The following is a 23460-nucleotide window of genomic DNA, read 5'->3' as shown; positions in this document are numbered from 1 at the left end:
AAGATAGGTGTGCTAAGCTTCTGGCATTGCATCCAAAAATACTTGAGGCTGTAATTTCTACCAAAGGTGCGTCAACAAAGTATTGAGCAAGGGTTGTGAATATTTGATTACATGTGTTTTTTTGGGTTTTAAAAAAAAAAAATGAAATTTGCAAATTAAAAAGACAAACCTTTTAGCACTGTCATTATTAGTTGTTTTTTTTCCGTAACATTTTGAGGCCAAAAATGAAGTTATTCCGTTTTGGAACAAAGCTGTAATATAAGAATATGTCAAAAAACTGAAGCCCTGTGAATACTTTCCGGATGCACTGTAGATCGCAGGAATTAGATATCAGGTGACCTTGCTCAGTTTTCTTTCTACATCTTTCACATCGAAATGTAATCCACGTAGCTCTTGGGAGAGATCTGTTCAATTATGGAGCTTTGCTCCAAATTCAATCAGCATGTGGTTCTCCAAATACAGTCTATTCAAATGTTGAATGTAGTGCTGTCAAACGATACATTTTTAAATCAGTTTAATTACACTTTTGTATTTCGACCAATTCCATTTAATCACAGTAAAATTTTTGCAGAAATACTGTATTTTCCGGACAATAGGGAGCAATGGATTACGTTTGTATAAGGCGCACTGCCGATGAGTGGGTCTAGTGTGGTTTATTTTCATATATGAGGCACACCTGATTATAGGGTGCATTGTGGTCTACATAACATGTAATGGTGGTTCTTTGGTGGAAAGGTTGCATAGATTATGTTTTACAGATCATTTTCAAGCCGCTTTCTGACAGTCGCTTCTGGATGCGCCATTTTGCGGGCGGTCTTATTTACGTGGTTCACCTTTGGCAGTGTCTTTTCTCCGTCATCCTGTAGTGGTGTAGCGTGCAAGGACGGGAAAGGAAGAAGTGTCAAAAGATGGAGCTAACGGTTTTAATGACATTCTGACTTTACTTCAATCAATAACGGAGTATCTCCTCCTCATCTGTGGCTCACTAGTGCAGTAACAACACTGGAAATGTGACCTGTAAAAAACCGTCCAACCGGAACTTTCTAATAACTAAAGTTCCTTGGGTGAATTGTATAAACCCACTATACCGGTACTTTTTAACTCTTCTATAGTGGGTTTACTGACAGATATAAGTAAGAACTTCACACTACTTTATATTAGAAATTGCAACAGCAGAGGATGAATGTCTTGTAACAAGAAGATTGAGAAAAAAAAAGAAGCTTATCGGCTACAAAGGCGGATGCGTGCAAATTTTCAGGACTTGTGCAGATCTCAAATACAGTTTAGCAGGTACCAAACGGTAAAAAAAGTTGCTTTTGAATAATATCGCGAAAAAAACGCCAGATAATATTTCTTACTTTATAGACACACCATAATAAGCAAAGCACAATCCATCAAGCGGTGCGGCTTCGTAGCTTACCAAAGTCGAACCAAAATATTTTTAATACATTTTTGAGCGCTGTGTGTAATGTTCTATATTTTCAATGGAGCACATACAATTTAGGTGTTGTTTACTTGGGTCATATTGCAGTCTACACATATCTCTTATGTGTGATTGCCATATACTGTTTACACTTTGTCTTTACACCATATACCAAATAAATAGCTTCGAGGTCGGTAAGCACAACTAAAATTATTCTGTACATCAGGCGCACCAAGTTATAAGGCGCACTATTGAGTTTTGAAAAAATGAAAGGATTTTAAGGGCGCCTTATAGTCCGAAAAATACAGTACCTTAAATTAATTTTAAAAAGCACCCTAATATTTTATTGACAAATGTCATACAGACACATTTTTTTAATGTTTTACTTGAATCCATGTCATTTATTTCCTCTACATTTGCTAAGTGTATTTTTCGAAGGAAATTTTTCCAACAAGCACACCTGTTGGAATCTCATCCGTCGTATTTGCACTGAAGTATACATTGGTCTGATCACTGTCGACCCGTGACGCCTTTCAGGTAACCATCTGCAGTTTGGGGAAAGAAAAATGCGCGTTCAAAATGAATTGCATTATTAATAATCATTTATACATAATTAATGGGATAATAATTTGGGATTAATCGCAAGTATTAACGAGTTAACTTTGACAGCCCGAGTCATAAACAACCAACACTATTTATAAAGACAAAAAAATGACACACTTGCTACCAATATTTGAGCAAAAAGTACATACAAAACATGACACATTTTACTTTGTACGTTCACCCTCATATCTCCAATAATACAATTTTTTCATCTCAATTTAGTGATACAATGTAAATGCTTAATCAGAATTCTGTTTATATTATTTTATAATATCGGCTTGCTTTAGATCAGACATAAATCTATCTGTATTATTACACTGTTAACATTTTACACCCCTTCAGATAATGACGATACACATTGGTCCAATATCATAAACACTTCAGTTTAATGTGGCAGTGAACAATGAGAGGAGAATTTTCACCCCCTTTTATTAATTATACAAAGATTAAATCTGACAAGAGATGCTCTGGGGGTTAAACAGCAGCGCATTAATATCTCTGCTTGTTTCACATTTCCATATAGTAAACATGACAACGTCTCTCTTTGTCTAGTCTTATAAAATTTGCCTTCTGTATGGAAAAATTAATAAAGAATCTTTAAAGTCTTATGATTTTTTTTTCTTGTTCAGCTATGGACATCATCTATAACATTTAATGTCTAATCTTATAATAATCTTCTATAATTGCCTCATACAGGCAATTATGAGATGAGTCAGACAACATTTACTACAGAATTACTGACAGAAAAGCAGGTGTGAAGTGATGATTTACTGGGTGTTGTTCAAAAGGGATCAAAATGCTATCTAATGCAACGGCAGAAAGAGAAGGTGTGTTTAAAAGGTGATTAGTAACATTTTCCAAGACATTTTCCAACATACCATGTGACGGGGTAGGGACTTGTCCAGGTTGTACCCCGCCTTCCGCCCCATTTCAGCTGAGATAGGCACCAGAGCCCCCCGCGACCCCAAAGGGAATAAGCTGTAGAACATGGATGGATGGATGGATTTTCCAACATATTCCGTTTGATAACTCATGTGTTTTAGCAGAGATTTACATGAATCATTAGCAAGTTTCTCTGTTACTGCAACCAAATTATTTATTTGTTTTACTTTGGCCAACAATAGAAAAAGCCCATTCTGAAAATGTACATATCACAAATAATCCTCTCAGCAAAACGCTTCAAGTTAGTTGAAAATCCATCCATCCATTTTCTACCGCTTATTCCCTTTGGGGTCGCTGGTGCCTATCTCAGATATAATCGGGCGGAAGGCGGTGTACACCCTGGACAAGCCGCCATCTCATCGCAGGGCCAACACAGATAGACAGACAACATTCACACTCACATTCACACACTAGGGCCAATTTAGTGTTGCCAATCAACCTATCCCCAGGTGCATGTCTTTGGAGGTGGGAGGAAGCTGGAGTACCCGGAGGGAACCCACGCAGTCACGGAGAGGACATGCAAACTCCACAGAGAAAGATCCTGAGCCCGGGATTGAACCCCAGGCTACTCAGGACCTTCGTATTGTGAGGCAGACGCACTAACCCCTCTTCCACCGTGCTGCCCTGGAGCGTTTTTTGTTATTGTTAAATTTCAGAGTTATTTTCCTCGCTAAGTATAATTTGAGATTGATATTTTTTTTTTCCTTTGGTTTATCTACTTTATGTGGAACCTTTTTGCCTAGTTGCCAGGTTATAGCCGTTGTTGTATTGCCTTGACTCAAGAAGTGAAAAGCAAACATTCAAAATAAAAGCCTGCCGGATTGTTTCCAGTCTGCATCTGAGTCCTATTTTTGATCAAGTCCTGAATACTTCAAGCAAGAATGGGAAGGAATTCCACCTGAAAAGCTTAAAAAAGTTTGTCTCCTCAGTTCCCAGATGTTGTTAAAAGGAAAGGCCATGTAACACAGTGGTAAAAATGCCCCTGTGCCATTTTTTTTTTGCAATTTGTCACTGCCATTAAATGCAAAGTTAATGATTATTTGCAAAAAAAAATTAAGTTTCTCAGTTCGAACATTAAATATCATGTCTTTTTAGTCTATCCAATTGAATATGAGTTGAAAAGGATTTGCAAATCATTGTATTCTGTTTTTATTGCCAATTACACAACGTGCCAACTTCACTGGTTTTGAGTTTTGTAATTGCCAATGTGTAACATCTGTATGGCAAATTCAATATAAATTAGCATCGAACACGCACATTTATTTTAATGCATTTATTTTATGTTGAAATGTCACAGATACATTTTTTTGTCTATCATGTCAGTCATATTAAATCATTTAAAAATTTTAAAAAGGACCTCAAATGGAGTCTTTCTTGTTATCTGTCTGCTAAGCTGGCGCAAAGAGACATTAGCAGGAGCAGAACAATGCAACTTACAATTCCCACTTCAATATGTCAATGATAGTTTGTAGCGCTTCAGGTTTTATTTCTAAGGCATATTTTATCTTCGGTTCAGGCAAGGTGGAGGCACATCAGTCGTTGAACACTTGCTTAACTATAACAGCCAAATCACCACTTATCCTGCCACAAAGGAAATTACGATGTCATTCTATCCAATTCCTTGCACGGATATAATAATCACAAAGTCACTCCCGTTGCAAATTATCATTGCATTGATGCATTGCATTGGTGATGCAGATTAACAGCGTTGCACCGGCTAGTGTCTCATTTCCTGCTGCACTAAGATGGGGAGAAATAGAGGGGAACATTTTGTTAATTGGACATCCAGTGCTGCTAACAATAAGCTATGCATGGCGAGATTCGCCTTGAAGAGCCCGGGTGAGGATTTGCAAGAAGAGGAGTTATAATTGGCCCTAAGATGAGAAGCTCAAGCCAGCTGCACACGTTCAGACTGTGACAGTGGACTCATATTCCCTTTCCCTGCGTGAAAATGAGCTCAAGATTTACAGCCTCGGGAGACATAATACATGTCACAGCCTACAAAAATGGTTAATTTGAAATCATGTCGCACCCCGCCTCTCCCTCGCCATCTCCCCCATTCTATTTTGCTTCCTCTCTCTCTTTCTCTCTCGATCTGAAATAACCCATTCATCCTAAAAAAAAATAAAAAATGTTTTCACCCTATAATGCCTCCACCCCCAGCCCACCCCCGCACACCATTAGCCCCATCCCTCCATGCTCTAACGACCAAATGCATTTCCTAGCTTTTTTCCCCTCTGTAGCGGCCATTATTTTCCTGAAGCTAATGTTTTAAATTCAATTGCAACAATCCATATCCAGGCCAAATTACCGTCTCCCATTTTTTTAAGCGCCCTGTTTCCAACACAAGAAAGCTCGTCTGCGGAGCGAAGATAAAAGCGGCTGGCTCGCCCTGCACATGCAAAAATTTCCAAACAACAGCACTGTTTGTTCGCAATAAATTCACACAAAATGCCTCGACAACGTACAACCTCCTCCGCCATCTTTTGAAGGCGCTAGTGCAGATGTGTCTAACGTACGACCCAGGTTTTATCCAGCCCGCGGGATGAGAGTCACAAAGTGGTGGTGATGAACCCCAAGATGCAGAGATGACAGGCTTGGTACAAGAAAACATGGTTTTAATTAAAAAAAAAGCAAGGAAAACACGAACCAGAAACAAGGAAACAGCAAACAGGGACAGGAGTCAGGATCCAGGGAATAGCTCACACCCTTCAAGAAACAGGCAGTCCACAGCATACAGCAAACAATACTCCAGCCCTGACTGGAGGGCAAGGCAGGTTTAAATAATGCCTCTGATTAGTGCTCGGGCAGCAGGTGAGCGGGCGAACACTAATCAGAGACAGGTGGAAATAATAAGTAACCATGGTAACTAAAACAAATAAGGGTGCACAAAACGCAGGAACTAATGGAGTCCAAAACTAACAGAACATAACAAAACATGATCCGGGATATGGATCATGACAATGAGTTTGGTAAGTATAAAAATGAGTAAACATTTTTGCATGAAAGAAACTGCTGTTCTAAATGTGTCCACTAGATGTCGCAATAGCAATTATTTGTACCTTTGCAGTTGATGCTACATATGTAAAAAAAAAAATTAAAGGCCTACTGAAACCCACTACTACCCACCGCGCAGTCTGATGGTTTATATATCAATAATGAAATATTAACATTGCAACACATGCCAATACGGCCTTTTTAGTTTACTAAATTACAATTTTAAATTTCCCGGGAGTTTCGTCTTTGAAACGTTGTGTAATGATGACGTGTACGCAAGACGACACAGGTTTTTAGGAAGTAAGAGCGCTGCGCACACACACAGCTAAATGTCGTCTGCTTTAACGGCATAATTATACAGTTTTTTTGGACATCTGTGTTGCTGAATCTTTTGCAATTTGTTTAATTAATATTGGAGAAGTCAAAGTAGAAAGATGGAGTTGGGAAGCTTTAGCCTTTAGCCACACAAACACACGGTGATTCCTTGTTTAAAATTCCTGGAGGTGAAACTTTACTATGGATCAGAGCGCGGTCAAGCGAACATGAATCACGACGGAATGTCAACCAGCAGGTTTCGGTGAGAAAATTGTGGTTAAAAAGTCAGTTCTTACCGGAGAAAAGCTGAGCTTGTGCCGTCCATAGCTGCCGTCGACTCCCCTGAGACACTGCGCGTCAAGACACCCGTGGAGAAACCCTTCCGACTATCAGGTACTATTAAACTCACTAAAACACTAGCAACACAATAGAAAGATAAGGGATTTCCCAGAATTATCCTTGTAAATGTCTCTAAAAACATCGGAGTCCGTCCCAATGCAATCGCCTTTTTTTAAAAACGTTTTATTTTTTATTTTTTCTAGTCCGTCGCTATCAATATCCTCAAACACGAATCTTTCATCCTTGCTCAAATTAATGTTGAAATTGTCGTTTTCTCGGTCCGAATAGCACTTTTTGTTGGAGGCTCCCGTTAAAAACAGTGTGAATATGTGAGGAGCCATCAACATGTGACGTCATCGTCTGCGACTTCCAGTAGAGGCAGGACTTTTCTCTTAACACCGACAGTTGCGAACTTTATCGTGGATGTTTTCTACTAAATCCTTTCAGCAAAAATATGGCAATATCGTGAAATGATCAAGTATGACACATAGAATGGACCTGCTATCTCCGTTTAAATAAGAAAATCTCATTTCAGTAGGCCTTTAAATGAACCACATGTTAGTGCACTAGTCAAGGAAAATGAGCAAACTACATAAAATAACATCCTGTAATTTGATTTTGATATTATATTTTTATCTTGATGGATTGAAAATGAGTTAACTGATGAAAATGATCTCATAATTTATTCAGAAAGTATAAATAACGACAAATAAATATATAATTTATTTGAAGTGCAATGTGCAATTACATTAAAAAGATGGCTGCACCAGATTTGGCATTATGCTAATCTGTAGTCCTTTTAGGGTACGGCGTGGCGCAGTTGGGAGAGTGGATGTGCCAGCAACCTGAGGGTTCCTGGTTTGATCCCCAGCTTTTACCAACCTAGTCACGTCCGTTGCGTCCTTGAGCAAGACACTTCACCCTTGCTCCAGATGGGTCCTGGTTAGAGCCTTGCTGGGCAGCCCCTGTCATCAGTGTGTGAATGTGTGTGTGAATGGGTGAATGTGGAAGTAGTGTCAAAGCGCTTCGAGTACCTTGAAGGTAGAAAACCGCCATACAAGAATAACCCATTTACCATTCAATTAAGTCTTTGTTACTTAGAATATATGTTCCCCATACTAAAGTGTTACCAACATGTATTATTTTTTATTGAATTAAAAAATCTTTTTGAGTACCTTGAAGGTAGAAAAGCGCTATACAAGTATAATCCATTTACCATTCCTTTTATGGCGCACATAACATCCATAATTAGAGATGTCCGATAATGGCTTTTTTGTCGATATTCGATATTCCGATAATGTCCAACTCTTAATTACCAATACCGATATCAACCAATCGGGGGTCCGTGAGCAGGCAGGAAGTTGGGGGCAATAAGAGGCGTAAAAGTCTGTGTCCAGGCCGGAGGTCGAGATCCAAAAGATGCAGCTCAAGAACCAAAGGGGAACATAGGGAGACAAGACACAATCCTTGTAACGCGAGAGGAGGTAGATTGCTGGAAGACGACAAGGGGGAAATGAGACCAATTAACACAGAGGGGCAGAAACACAATTTTCCAACTCTTAATTACCGATACCGATATCAACCGATACATATACTTACAGTCGTGCAATTAACACATTATTATGCCTAATTTTGTTGTGATGCCCCGCTGGATGCATTAAACAATGTAACAAGGTTTTCCAAAATATATTAACTCAAGTTATGGAAAGCAAATGCCAACATGGCACTGCCATATTTATTATTAAAGTCACAAAGTGCATTACTTTTTTTAACATGCCACAAAACAGCAGCTTGGAATTTGGGACATGCTCTCCCTCAGAGAGCATGAAGAGGTTGAGGTGGGCGGGGTCGGGGGGATGGGGTGGCGGGGGTGTGTATTGTAGCGTCCCGGAAGAGTTAGTGCAGCAAGGAATTCTGGGTATTTGTTCTGTTGTGTTAATGTTGGGGACGGCGTGGCACGGTTGGTAGAGTGGCCGTGCCGGCAACCTGAGGGTTCCTGGTTCAATCCCCACCTTCTACCAATCAAGTCATGTCCGTTGTGTCCTTGAGCAAGACACTTCACCCTTGCTCCTGATGGGTCGTGGTTAGGGCCTTGCATGGCAGCTCCCGCCATCAGTGTGTGGATGTGTGTGTGAATGGGTGAATGTGGAAATAGTGTCAAAGCGCGTTGAGTACCTTGAAGGTAGAAAAGCGCTATACAAGTATAACCCATTTACCATTTACCATAATGTTGTGTTACGGTGCAGATTTTCTCCCGAAATGTGCGTGTCATTCTTGTTTGGTGTGGGTTCACAGTGTGGCTCATATTTGTAACAGTGTTAAAGTTGTTTATACGGCCACCCTCAGTGTGACCTGTATGGCTGTTGACCAAGTTTGCTTTGCATTCACGTGTGTGTGTCAAAAGCCGTAGATAGTATGTGATTGGGCCGACGCGCAAAGGCCGTGCATAGGCGTTTTAAAAATGTCATACCAGTAATTTCCGATATTACATTTTAAAGCATTTATCCGCCAATAATATCGGCAGTCCGATATTATCGGACACCTCCATCTATAATAAAATTATCAAACATGATTGAAAATACACAACAACATTAAAATTACACCATGATAAACAATTTAAAATAAAAAATACATTACACAGAGGGTATGTGAGTAACAAATCAGTGGGCGGTTAAGTTACAGTATCTTAGCATCTTTATTTAAAGTGCAGAAGTATATAAAGTGCAGCAGTTTTTATCAAAGTCCACATACAGTGCAGTAGACATCAGATCTATATAGCTATATACTGCATTAATATAGTAAACATAAAAAAATATTAACCGTAACATATAAGTGTAAAAAAAACCCCAAAACATTAAAATAACATTATAAATTACCTTTATCGGGCTTTTCTGTCTTGCCTCTGGTGGGGGCGGTCGCAATTTTCTCCACTCCCTCCTTCCCTGCTTGCTCTCTGTGTCTTGTCTTTGTCTGAACTTTTCTAAAGCCTCTTTCTTTGCGCTGTCCTCTAATATAAACATCAAATATGAATATGATCAGCTGGACTCTCAACGCAATTGACACAGTCTTTTCGACAAGGAAAAGAGGTTCGGGGGAGCCTGGCTGCCCTAAAAGAACCATTGCTGCGGGGTACGTGAGAGACTCCTGGGATAAATGGAGGATTATGTGCCTCTCATTTCTGAGTTGAAGAAATCCAGCATGGACAAATGGAGAAGATAAGTCACTATTCTGTCTTCTCGAAGAAAAATAACTTCTTAATCTACGATTTGACTCCCTCAAATGGCCTTGACACAATCAGTAACAGGCTGTTCGGAAGAAACTCTCCCGAAGAATTCCTCAAAGATCGACGCTTTTGACCTTCCTTTTTGTCAACAACAGCTGTGGTCAAACTTTGAGATCGGCCTCAGTCCATATAAAAACATTTTATCATCTCTCCCAAGTTAATTGGGCATATATGCACACAAGACCCCCACCCTCGAATCAACGCCTTCAACACCGTTTAATTCCTCTGGGGCTGTGGATGGCTGAGCAGCACTATAGAGCGACAGCGATGTCTCCTCAAATCCACCCCTCCCTCTTTTGCAAGTTGGTGTTTAATGTGTGCCATGCTATGTTAGTTTTTTTCCTTGGACTCAGTCTGGACCCCTACTGAGGGACTAGCCTTAGACTGATATTTTTTTACTCCCCCCTCTCCAATTGTCACCCTTTTCTCACCTTTTTAAGGAGCGCCGTAAGTGGCTGATCACTTGACAGTCTCGTCTTGTCCCCCCTGTAACGAATGTCTGCTCTTAGCGGGACTGTGCTGAAAATGAAATGTCGCTGTACTTCTGCAATGACAATAAAGATCTATCCTGTCCTATCCTAATTTGTACATTTTCAGAATGTGCTTGTTCTATTTTTAAACAAAGAAAAAAATATGACGTTTATTTATAAGTTATCATGTCATGATTTTACCAGTGCCGCCCACTTGGGACGTAGATTTTCCCCCTGTGGCCCCCTATATAAAATAAGTTTGACACCCCTGCACTAGAGGGAAAGCTGGTGAGCATCCTGGTGCATATAGATTCATAAAAGGGTTTCCACACAACCTGCATGCTGTCTTTCCAGCTGCAGGCAAACAGGAGCCGGGGCTATTAATGTTTCACAACACAGCGTATCTATGTCTGTGTCTCGGCTTTTCTTTTTTTCATGGCCACACCGCCAGAGGGAACGCGTGGGAGGGGTTTGGCGGAAGGTTCGGGTGTTCAGACACAGACAGTGTTTCCCACATCTCCTGTGCCTCGCCGCTTCGCCGTTCGCCAGAGTCAATCACATGTGCGCTGTGCTTTCATGAATTAATAACAGGCACTTTGGAGGCCTGGCAGGAACACGGTGACCACATGCTGATGGAAGTTTAATGAGCAGCACGGGGACCGCGCTGCCATGGCACCGGCGGGTCTCCCGGCGCAATAGGCCATGTCCCCGGCCCTCCCTGCAGAGCCCCGGTGTTTGGGCTCTCATTACCTAGATAAATATATCTGCCCTGTGGATCAGCCCGCAGGGCTTCGTTTCTTCCCCCACTCACTCGAGGGATGCTATCACGACCCTGATTACTCTGCCCTGCCCTTGGGGGGAAAGGCTGCCCTGGAATCACAAGAACACACACATCAGTCTCAATTCACCTCTCTGCTAAATATCAGGTCTAGCATGACAGTGGCTGAGCCATTGCATGAATTGGGTTCAGGGTGGTTCAGACTCAGAACACCGAAAGCTGCACTTCAATAGTGTTTCCAAATGACAACCAATCCCTGACATTTGGATTTAGGCTTTGTCTATACCAGGGGTCACCAACGCGGTGCCCGCTGGCACCAGGTATCCCGTAAGGACCAGATGAGTAGCCCGCTGGCCTGTTTTAAAAATAGCTCAAATAGCAACACTTACCAGTGAGCTGCCTCTATTTTTTAAATTTTACTTATTTACTCGCAAACTGGTTTCGCTTTGCTCGACATTTTAAATTCTAAGAAAGACTTAACTCAAATAGAATGTGAAAATCCAAGAACATATGTTAAAGAATTGGTCTTCACGTGTTTAAATAAATTCATTTATTTTTTTACTTTGCTTCTTATAACTTTCAGAAAGACAATTTTAGAGAAAAAATACAACCTTAAAAATGATTTTAGGATTTTTAAACACATATACCTTTTTACCTTTTAAATTCCTTCCTCTTCTTTCCTGACAATTTAAATCAAAGTTCAAGTATATTAATTGTTTTTATTGTAAAGAATAATAGATACATTTTAATTTAATTCTTCATTTTAGCTTCTGTTTTTTCGACGAAGAATATTTGTGAAATATTTCTTCAAACTTATTATGATTAAAATTAAAAAATATATATTCTGGCAAATCTAGACAATCTGTAGAATCAAATTTAAATCTTATTTCAAAAATTTTGTTCTGGAAAATCTAGAAGAAATAATTATTTGTCTTTGTTAGAAATATAGCTTGGTTCGATTTGTTATATATTCTAACAAAGTGTTGATTGGATTTTAACCTATTTAAAACATGTCATCCAAAATATATATTTATTGTGAGAAATCATTAAGATGATCAGTGTTTCCACAAAGATAAATATCATTCATTATTAATAACAACATAGACTTAAAGGCAAATTGAGCAATTTGGCTATTTCTGGGAATTTATTTAAGTGTGTATCAAACTGGTAGCCCTTCGCATTAATCAGTACCCAAAAAGTAGCTCTTGGTTTCAAAAAGGTTGGTGACCCCTGGTCTATACTAAGCCGGATGACCCCTTAAACTAATAATTATTTAGCCTAAACCGTGTTACAGCCACACTAAACCATCGTTTAAGGTTCCCCTCCTGGACAATTTTTTACACAGGTAATTGCGCCGTCTATTTCTTGAATCTCCGGCTCTTAGCTTTGTATGGACTCATCAAACTGAGTTCGGAGAGGAAGTGAAGTCAGAAAGACCGCGCCACAGCCAGCTTCATAACAACCACTGGAAATATGGAGGCAAGTCATCCAGACATGCCCGTGTTTGTCATATTTGTACATGTACAGACGCTTGTGGAAATCACACATGAATACCTGAAGATTAAGAGAACGCACATTTGCAGCTATTTTGGATGCAACACATTTCAGCACCATACTGAGCCTAGTTTATAAAATCCGCTACACCTCCCTGATACCGAAGTACATGTCAAACTACTCCCTTGAAGTAAATGACCGTCATAACCACAACACCAGGGGGAGCTCCACAAACCATGCTAAACCCAGATTCTGGTCTAACAAAGTTCCTTAACTCATTCTCCTTCTATGCCACATCAATATGGAATGCACTCCCAACAGGTGAAAAAGAAAGTGCATCTCTATCCTCCTTTATAACCACACTAAAAGAACATGTCTGATATCCTTTCGGCCCATTTTACACTAAGCTAAGGGTAAGGTTATCCAGGGTAAATTAAGTTGAAGTTAAAGTACCAGTGATTGTCACACACGCACTAGGTGTTGCAAAAATATTCTCTGCATTTGACCCATCAGCCTTGATCACCCTCTGGGAGGTGAGGGGAGCAGTGGGCAGAAGCGGTGCCCGCGCCCGGGAATCATTTTTGGTGATTTAACCCCCAATTCCAACCGTTGATGCTGAGTGCCAAGCAGGGAGGTAATGGGTCCCATTTTTATAGTCTTTGGTATGACTCGGCCGGTTTGAACTCACAACCCGGGCGGATACTCTAACCAATAGGCCACACCAACCTAACCTCATCCTTGTCCACACACACACACACAGACAATGGTTGTTTAAGACCTCCTGTCCCCGTCCGTCTGCCGGCACAATGTGACCTAGTACGCAAGCGCAGAAAATGCGCATGTCATAGTTACCTTCAGTGTTGCCTTGTATGCAAGTTCTTAAAGGGGAACATTATCACCAGACCTATGTAAGCGTCAATATATACCTTGATGTTGCAGAAAAAAGACCATATGTTTTTTTAACCGATTTCCGAACTCTAAAAGGGTGAATTTGGCGATTGAAATGCCTTTCAATTGTTTGCTGTCGGTGCGATGACCTTTCACCCATGACGTAGGGAAGCAATCCGCCATTTTCTCAAACACATTACACACACCAGGTCAAATCAGATCTCTTATTTTCCGTTTTTTCGACTGTTTTCCGTACCTTGGAGACTACATGCCTCGTCGGTGTGTTGTTGGAGGCTGTAACAACACGAACAGGGACGGATTCAAGTTGACTTACGTGGAGTGTGCTAATCAGACATATCAATGGTCACGGCATGCTAATCGATGCTAACATGCTATTTAGGCTAGCTGTATGTACATATTGCATCATTATGCCTCATTTGTAGCTATATTTGCATCCAGCCATTCCCTCCACCCACATTTAATGCCAAACAAACACATACCAATCGACGGATTCAAGTTGCGCCAGTGTCAAAAGATGCAAAAGTCCCTTGTTTGTTCTGTTCTGTTGTAACATCGCTACCGACGATAGGGATGCTACGACAGAGATGGCACAGAGATGTGTGGATATCCCGCGACACTCAAAGCAGATGCATTTCCAACAATAAAGTCAACGAAATCACAAAGGTGAGTTCTGTTTATGTTATTGACTTATGTGGAGTGCTAATCAGACATATTTGGTCACCGCATGACTGCAAGCTAATCAATGCTAACATGCTATTTAGGCTATCTGTATGTACATATTGCATCATTATACCTCATTTGTAGCTATATTTGCATCCAGCCTTTCCCTCCACCCACATTTAATGCCAAACAAACACATACCAATAGACGGATTTAAGTTGCACCAGTGGTCAAAAGATACAACCATTGGTTAGAAGGCGATCGCCGAATTCGTCCGCGTTGCCGCTGTCTGTCGCGATATGGCTCAATACCTTCAGTTTCTTCTTCAATTTTGTTTTCGCCATCTGCCTCCATACTCCAACCATCCGTTTCAATACATGCGTAATCTGTTGAATCGCTTAAGCCGCTGAAATCCGAGTCTGAATCCGAGCTAATGTCGCTATATCTTTCTGTTCTATCCGCCATGTTTGTTTGTATTGGCATCACGCAGTGACGTCACAGGAAAATGGACGGGTGGATATAGCGATGGTGAAAATCAGGCACTTTGAAGCAGTTCTACGGGATATTGCGTGATGGGTAAAATTTTGAAAAAAACTTCGAAAAATAAAATAAGCCACTGGGAACTGATTTTTATTGGTTTTAACCCTTCTGAAATGTGATAATGTTCCCCTTTAAATTAAATTTAACTTATCTGATCAATATTCAGTGTTGTGGTGTTTGAATTATTTGGAATCCAGTGTGCTGTGGGGCTCTATTGTAGTGAATCCCATCTGAACCATCATAAATTAATCTTTAACGGACAAGTGAAAGTAAACAATGTGATAAAGAACATTTTACATCAGTATCTGGTCAGGACACTACTCACTCTTTTTCCTTCACCTTCATTGTCCATTCATTTTTGGTGACTTTATATACTCTGGATATAGACGTTGAGTCCGCGACATACATGGCAGACAATAACTGATCCAGTCTGCTTTGCCAGTCCAAAAGCATTTGCCGTTTTCCATAGTCTTCCCTCGACGACCAGGTCCCACAAAGCATACACTACCTTTTTTTAATCACATCCACAGGAGCACGTATTCTCGTTGTCTCTCCTTCGACTAATGGACAAAGTTTTTCGGTAAGTATAATCACAGCTAACCTGGACATTTGAAAGTTCTCTTGGCGTCTGAGAAGTGTTGTATCCTAAATAGCTGCAAACGCTTTCTCTTAAGGTATTTATGTGTGCTTTCCACAATTGTCAGGACATGTAGAGGAAGGACAAACACGGGCATGTCTGGATGACTTGCCTCCATATTTCTAGTGGTTAGCTCCTAGTTACGAAACCGCTTTATTATGAAGCTGGCTGTGGCACGTTTTTTCTAACGTCACTTCCTGTGTGGGGCGCAGTCTTTCTGGCGTCACTTCCTTTCTGAACTTAGTTTTTTAGCGATCAATGAGTCCACACAAAGCTAAGAACCGGAGATTCAAGAAATACACTTAACCGTGTAAACAATTGTCCGAGTACAGGAAACCCTAAATAATGATTTAGTGTTACCGAAACTGGGCTTAGGATAAATAATTATTTGTTTAATGAGTTATCTGGCTTAATGTGGACAGGGTCTTAGATTTAGTAATTACAGAGGTCAGTATAACAAAGAGTGGACCCATGCGCTCCCACCCCACACACACACACACACACACACACACACACACACACACACACACACTTTTGTCCTCGCTCCTGATGTCTATCTCTCTCTTCAATCCTTCTCTCTTTCTTGTTTTTCTCGCCCTACTCTCAGGGGGCGCTCCACTGATGAGCCTCTGAGATGCAACACACTCATTGATTTGAGAGTCACCACCGAGATTGATTTGAAACGGCCAAGATAGCGCAGCACAGAGCATCCTGTCCGTCTTAATGACAAGATCAAATGCATCACACCTCCTCCCCTGGTCGCTTCAATATTGATTAGCTTCCCGACTGAATACAATCACATGCATTTTGACTCAGATGTATTCTATGCTACTTTACTTTACTCCTAAGGCTGTGATGTGATCATCAGTTTACAACTAATACAGTGGAGATTAGACTTCACCGCAAACAGCCTCAAGATGGTAAAGCTTATCCAGTCTAGTCTACAGTTGGTATTTAAAGGAGAACTGCCCTTTTTGAAAAATTTACCCATCATTCTCAATCCTTATGCAAGACAAAAACACACGTATTTCCCTTATATGTGCATACTAAATACAGTAATCAGAAACTGCTAGCATGAAAAAAAAAAAAAAATACGATTGCTACATTTTAATAGTGTGGCCTGCATTTTAACCAAGTTACAGTGACATTGTTATTGCAAGAGCTAACACAGAGAAACTACATATCTGGCATTGTGACAATACACGTATATATACACATATTAGAGATGTCTGATAATATTGGACTGCCGGTATAATCGGCTAATAAATGCTTTAAAATGTGATATCGGAAATTATTGGTATCGATTTCAAAGAGTAAAATGTATGACTTTTTAAAATGTCGCTGTGCGGAGTGGTACACGGACGTAGGGGGAAGTACAGAGCGCCAATTATCCTTAAATGCACTTCCTTTGCGTGCTGGCCCAGTCACATAATATCTACGACTTTTCACACACACAAGTGAATGGATATCATTCTTGGTCAACAGCCATACAGGTCACACTGAGGGTGGCCGTATAAACAACTTTAACACTGTTACAAATATGCGCCACACTGTGAAACCACACCAAACAAGAATGACACATACATTTCAGGAGAACATCCGCACCGTAACACAACATAAACACAACAGAAACCCTTGCTGCACTAACAAAACCCCTTGCAGCACTAGCTCTTCCGGGACACTACAATATACACCCCCCGCAACCCTCTACCCCATCACCTCAACCCCACCCCCCAACCCCGCCCACCTCAACCTCCTCATGCTCTCTTCAATAATAAATATGGCAGTGCCATATTGGCATTTTTTTTCCATAACTTGAGTTGATTTATTTTGGAAAACCTTGTTACATTGTTTAATGCATCCAGCGTCACAACAAAATTAGCCATAATAGACTATATATTGGTTGATATAGGATTCTGTAAGTAAGAGTTGGACAATATCGGAATATCGGGTATCGGCAAAAAAGCCATTATCGGACATCTGTAATATGTAATATATATATATATTTATATATATATATATATATATATGTGTGTGTGTGTGTGTGTGTGTGTGTAAATATATGTATTCACACGTCAAAAGTGGTAAAGGAATGGCTAAATCAGGCTAGTATGTTTTTTAGCACAACGGGTGCTAAACGTACCAATTTTTTCTATTTCCATTTCTGAAAGAAAAGTTGGACAACTACTTAATGAAACTTTTTTTATATACAGAATTCCCGCTGATCAAAGATTTTACCGTTATGCTAAAAACATGTTAAACACAAAGAAAAGTGCTAAAATACTGCTTCCGCTTCAATTTGTCATCACACAGATAACCACAAATTTTTGCACATTGTTTGCGTTTATCTGGAAAAATTCAAATCCATAAAAGCAAAATGGCACAAAATCCAATTTCATGGCAACATTTTAAGGAAAATCAACCCTTTTTTGTTTTAAAATCTGCCGTATAAAATCTAAATCGAAAAACGGCCCTAATTTAATTTTTGATTTGCGTTTCATCCATCTATCCATTTTCTACCGCTTGTCCCTTTTGGGGTCACGGGGGGTGCTGAAGCCTAACTCAGCTGCATTCGGGCGGAAGGCGGTGTACACCCTTGAGAAGTTGCCACCTCATCGCAGGGCTGATTTGTGTTTCGGAATTGGAAAAAGAATGAACGGAATATACATGAACCTTAACTCATGTGATTGTCACAGAAAAATATTTTTGACCATACAACCTCTTTTACCTTAATCGAACATGGTCAGTGGTCAGATCAATGCACAGGTCAATGCAAAAAATGCTTTAGGAGAATCGGACTGGTGTGCTTCCTGGCAAATTTCACTCCAAAATACAGCCTGAAAGAACATTGGATAAAACCAGTATCAGATTTTGTGCAAATAAATGTTATGCAATCACAGAAAACGTTTAAAGTTGTTCCTGGATGACATTCTTAACACAATTTGAATCATCCACACTGCAAAAACTGAAATCCAAGTAAGATTAAATATCTCAAATAAGGGTGATACTTGCTTATTTTCTGTCTGACAAAATAATTATTCTCACTAAGCAGATTTTATTTTACTTGTTTTAAGTGTTTCGGTCCTATATGATCTCAGTAAGATACTACAGCTTGTTGCTAAGATTTTATGACCCATATTGAGTAAAACATGCTTGAAACTAGAATATCAACTGTTGCAAAGCTGTGTCATCAACACTCACAAGTATAAAACTACTTATTTAAAGTAATAATTTCTTCAAGCATGAAAAAAAAAAATCTTGATGCCGAGCGCATATCATTATGTCAAGATAATGGCACTAGCATTTACTTCATTTAAGAATATTTATCAACATATTGAACAAAAATGTCTCTTTTTTTTCCTACCAAGAAATGTGCACTTGTTATTAGTTGGAATATACTTATTCGAAGGTAGTTTTGGGTTCATTGAGGTTAGCTAATTTTACTTGTTTTGGAAAGTCTTGTTCTATTGGCAGATAATGTTGCTTAGTTTAAATAAAAGACCCCTCATTTTTTTTTTTTTCTTGTTTTTGAACACTGACTTTTTGCAGTAAATGGGATACGGTAAATGGGTTATACTTGTATAGCGCTTTTCAACCTCCAAAGTACTCAAAGTGCTTTGACATTATTTCTACATTCACCCATTCACACACTGATGGCGGGAGCTGCCATGCAAGGCCCTAACCACCATCAGGAGCAAGGGTGAAGTGTCTTGCTCAAAGACACAACGGACATGACGAGGTTGATAGAAGGTTGGGATCGAACCAGGAACCTTCAGGTTGCTGGCACGGCCACTCTCCCAACCGCGCCACGCCGTCCCACGCAGTGCAATTTTATGGCAATATTTTTATGAAAATCAACCCTTTTTTTTTGTTTGTTTTCAAATCTGCCACCTGAAATCAAAATCTAAAAGCGGCCCTAATTAAATTTTTTGATTTGCCTTTCAGAATTGGAAAGAACGGAAGGTACAAGGACTAGTACAGTGGTTCTCAAATGGGGGTACGCGTACCTCTGAGGTACTTGAAGATATGCCAAGGGGTATGTGAGATTTTCTTTAGATATTCTAAAAATAACAACAATTCAAAAATCCTTTATAAATATATTTATTGAATAATAATTCAACAAAATATGAATGTAAGATCATAAATTGTGAAAATAAATGCAACAATGCAATCAGTGTTGACAGCTAGATTTTTTGTGGACATGTTCTATTAATATTGATGTTAACGATTTATATTTTGTGAAGAAATGTTTAGAATTAAGTTCATGAATCCAGATGGATCTCTATTACAATCACCAAAGAGGTCACTTTAAGTTGATGATTACTTCTATGTGTAGAAATCTTTATTTATAATTGAATCACTTGCTTATTTTTAAACAAGTTTTTAGTTTTTTGTATATCTTTTTTTCCAAATAGTTCAAGAAAGATAAAGGATCAATATTTTGCACTGTTATACAATTTAATAAATCATAGTGCTGTATTTTACTTCTGTATCTATTTTTTTCAAACAAAAATACCTTGCTCTGATTAGGGGGTACATCAGTGAAAAAAGGTTGAGAACCACTGGACTAGTTAACTTGTTAATTTTGACAACAATTTTAGTGTCCTTTCAAGAAAAACATTTTCAATAGTTTCTTGTCATCGGGTTGCCAGTTGTGTAATGTTAATAATCAAAATATTCAAACCTCTCCACCGTGGCATTCTCACTCAAGTACAACTATCAAGAATCTCAATATGTCTCCGCCCACTGCACCAAACACGACACCCGCGGCATGCATTTATATAAAAGTGGTGTGTTTGCGCATTTGTATTCAACGAGTAACTGCTGGCTTTTGGAGGCAGATGTAATATGCACTTGTAATGAAATGGGAGGGCCCCTTTGAAATCCCGGGTGCGCGGGGGTCTCTTGGTTTTCGAACGTCTTGCACCTTTTGCTCTCATGTTTATATAACAGCACAGTCTCAATCATTCTCTCCAGCTGGTTGAAGGTTACTCGGGGCAAGAGGGGTAACAAATGGGCTCTGTGCGCCATCTGAGAGCTAGCGGGCTGAAGGTTGGATAATGGCCTGTCATAATGGACAATATAGGCAGAACCCTCCTGAGACCAAGCAACCAAAGAACAAGTAGATGAATTATTCATGGTTACCATGGCGGCCCACACAACTGCATTGCATTTGGCTCTTCATTAGCCACGCCGTATTCGACAAAAAGCTTGAAACTAAAATATGACCAATATTTCCCATTGAGAAAACACATTATCATAAGCTCTCAAGGGGGTTTATGCCTGCTTAAAAGTGCCTGAGAGCCGACCTTTCTCGTCGCGGTAATAATGTGCTGCGGATTAAAATGTGATTCCATCCCCGACAAGAGTTTCTCCTTCTAAAGATGGTTGCACTGTGACAGCTCGGGCTGCTCTGACATTGCAGTCATTTCCCACTAATAAGACACTTAACACAGGGCCCTCTCGCCCCTCTTGTCTCCCTGAACACTGCAATGAGGCAGACACAAGTAGGAAAGAAAATTGCACTTTGGGTTGTATTTGCAATTCTGCTCTGCGCAAATGCATCTGTCAGTCACGTCGCATAAATGAGATCATGGAGTGCAGTGGAAGAGCATGTGCTGCAGGCCTCCTCTTTGCATCCGCCTACGGTGTTGTTTTTAGCTTACCATTAAAGGGTAACATTATCACAATTTCAAAAGGGTTAAAAACAATAAAAATCAGTTCCCAGTTTTTGAAGTTTTTTTCAGAATTTTACCGGTCCTGGAATATCCCTAAAAAAAGCTTTAAAATGCCTTATTTTCGCTCTCTCGAAGCGACTGTTCATTTTCCTGTTGTGTCACACTGTGCTGCCAATGTAAACAAACAATGGCGAATAGCACAGCAAGATATAGCGACATTAGCTCGGATTCAGACTCGGATTCCAGCGGCTTGAGCGATTCAACAGATTACGCATGTTTTGAAACGAAATTTATTTGATAAAACCCAACACCAAGAACAGACATTTAAAAGGCAATTTAAAATAAAGAATAGTGAACAACAGGCTGAAGAAGTGTACGTTATATGAGGCATAAATAACCAACTGAGAAGGTGCCTGCTATGTCAACGTAACATAATATGGTAAGAGTCATTCAAATAACTATAACTTATAGAACATGCTATACGTTTACCAAACAATCTGTCAACCCTAATCACTAAATCCGATGAAATCTTGTACGTCTACTCTCTCTCGTGAATGAGCTAAATAATATGATTTGATATTTTACGGTAATGTGTCAATAATTTCACACATAAGTCACTCCTGAGTATAAGTCGCACCCCCGGCCAAACTATGAAAAAAACTGTGACTTATAGTTTAAAAAATACGGTATCTTACTGAGATCATTTAGGACCAAAACCCTTAAAACAAGTAAAACACTCTAACATAAAATCTGCTTAGTGAGAAGAGTAATCTTATCAGACAAAAAATAAGCAAATATCACCCTTATTTGAGATATTTAATCTTACTTAGATGTCAGTTTTTGCAGTGTAGTCACTGCCGTTGTGTCTTAGGACAAGAAACTTTACCCAGCTGCTCCTAGGGATGATGTTCATTAAGAAAATATCGAGTTCGAGGCCATTATCGAATCCTTTTTATCGAACCGATTCCTTATCGAATCTCTTATCGAATCCATATAGGTTGTTGTGTCTGCACTGAGTTCTAAAAGACATTTATGTTATATGACTGGGCTGGCACACTGTTTGTATGGAGGAAAAGCGGACGTGACTGAGGGCAGCATGCGGCCGTTATAGGGTGAAGGTTTCGGGTGAGTGAGGACGCTAAAGGCACGCCCCCCAGTGAGCATATAGTGCTGCTATGTGAGTTGTAAATAAAAAATTTGCAGACAAACACATCACCAACATTCACTTTTGACATCCCGGTGAAGCACCCTGGAAGAAGAAGGGAACCAGCACGGTAGCGAATCGATACGCACAACGGAGCAATAGAAGTCGGCTTTTACTCTTGTGCTAGCTTGCAATGCTAATGGACAACGAGACCGACTTTGAAAATGAGGAGAGGGAATCTGGCGTGTTTGATGGAGAACTTGCCCAGCTGTTCATTTCGGACACAGAAAATGAGGACTTTGATGGATTTGTGGATAAGGATTGATCAAAAAATAATGTGAGTACATTGATAAATACTTCAATAATGTACAACCGAACTCAGCTTTGTTCCTGCTGAAATTTTTAAAACAGCATCCAAGCATGCTAGCATATGTTTTAAGCAAACGTATGTTTTAAAGGCCTACTGAAACCCACTACTACCCACCACGCAGTCTGATGGTTTATATATCAATGATGAAATATTAACATTGCAACACATGCCAGTACAGCCTTTTTAGTTTATTAAATTGCAATTTTAAATTTCCCGGGAGTTTCGTCTTGAAAACGTCGTGTAATGATGACGTGTACGCAAGACGTCACGGGTTTTTAGGAAGTATGAGCGCTGCGCACACACACAGCTAAAAGTCGTCTGCTTTAACCGCATAACTACACAGTATTTTGTAAATCTGTGTTGCTGAATCTTTTGCAATTTGTTCAATTAATATTGGAGAAGTCACAGTAGAAATATGGCGTTGGGAAGCTTTAGCCTTTAGCCACACAAACACACGGCGATTCCTTGTTTAAAATTCCTGGAGGTGAAACTTTACTATGGATCAGAGCGCGGTCAAGCGAACATGAATCACGACGGAATGTCAACCAGCAGGTTTCGGTGAGAAAATTCTGGTTAAAAAGTCGCTTCTTACTGGAGAAAAGCTGAGCTTGTGCTGTCCATAGCTGCCGTCGACTCCCCTGAGACACTGCGCGTCAAGACACCCGTGGAGACACCCCTCCGACTATCAGGTACTATTAAACTCACTAAAACACTAGCAACACAATAGAAAGATAATGGATTTCCCAGAATTATCCTAGTAAATGTCTCTAAAAACATCGGAATCCGTCCCAATGCAATCGCGTTTTTTTATTTTTTAGTCCGTCGCTATCAATATCCTCAAACACAAGTCTTTCACCCTTGCTCAAATTAATGGGGAA

The sequence above is a fragment of the Nerophis ophidion genome, linkage group LG12 (genome assembly GCF_033978795.1).
Source record: "Nerophis ophidion isolate RoL-2023_Sa linkage group LG12, RoL_Noph_v1.0, whole genome shotgun sequence".
Lineage (NCBI taxonomy): Eukaryota > Metazoa > Chordata > Actinopteri > Syngnathiformes > Syngnathidae > Nerophis > Nerophis ophidion.
This window is presented reverse-complemented; position numbering follows the sequence as displayed.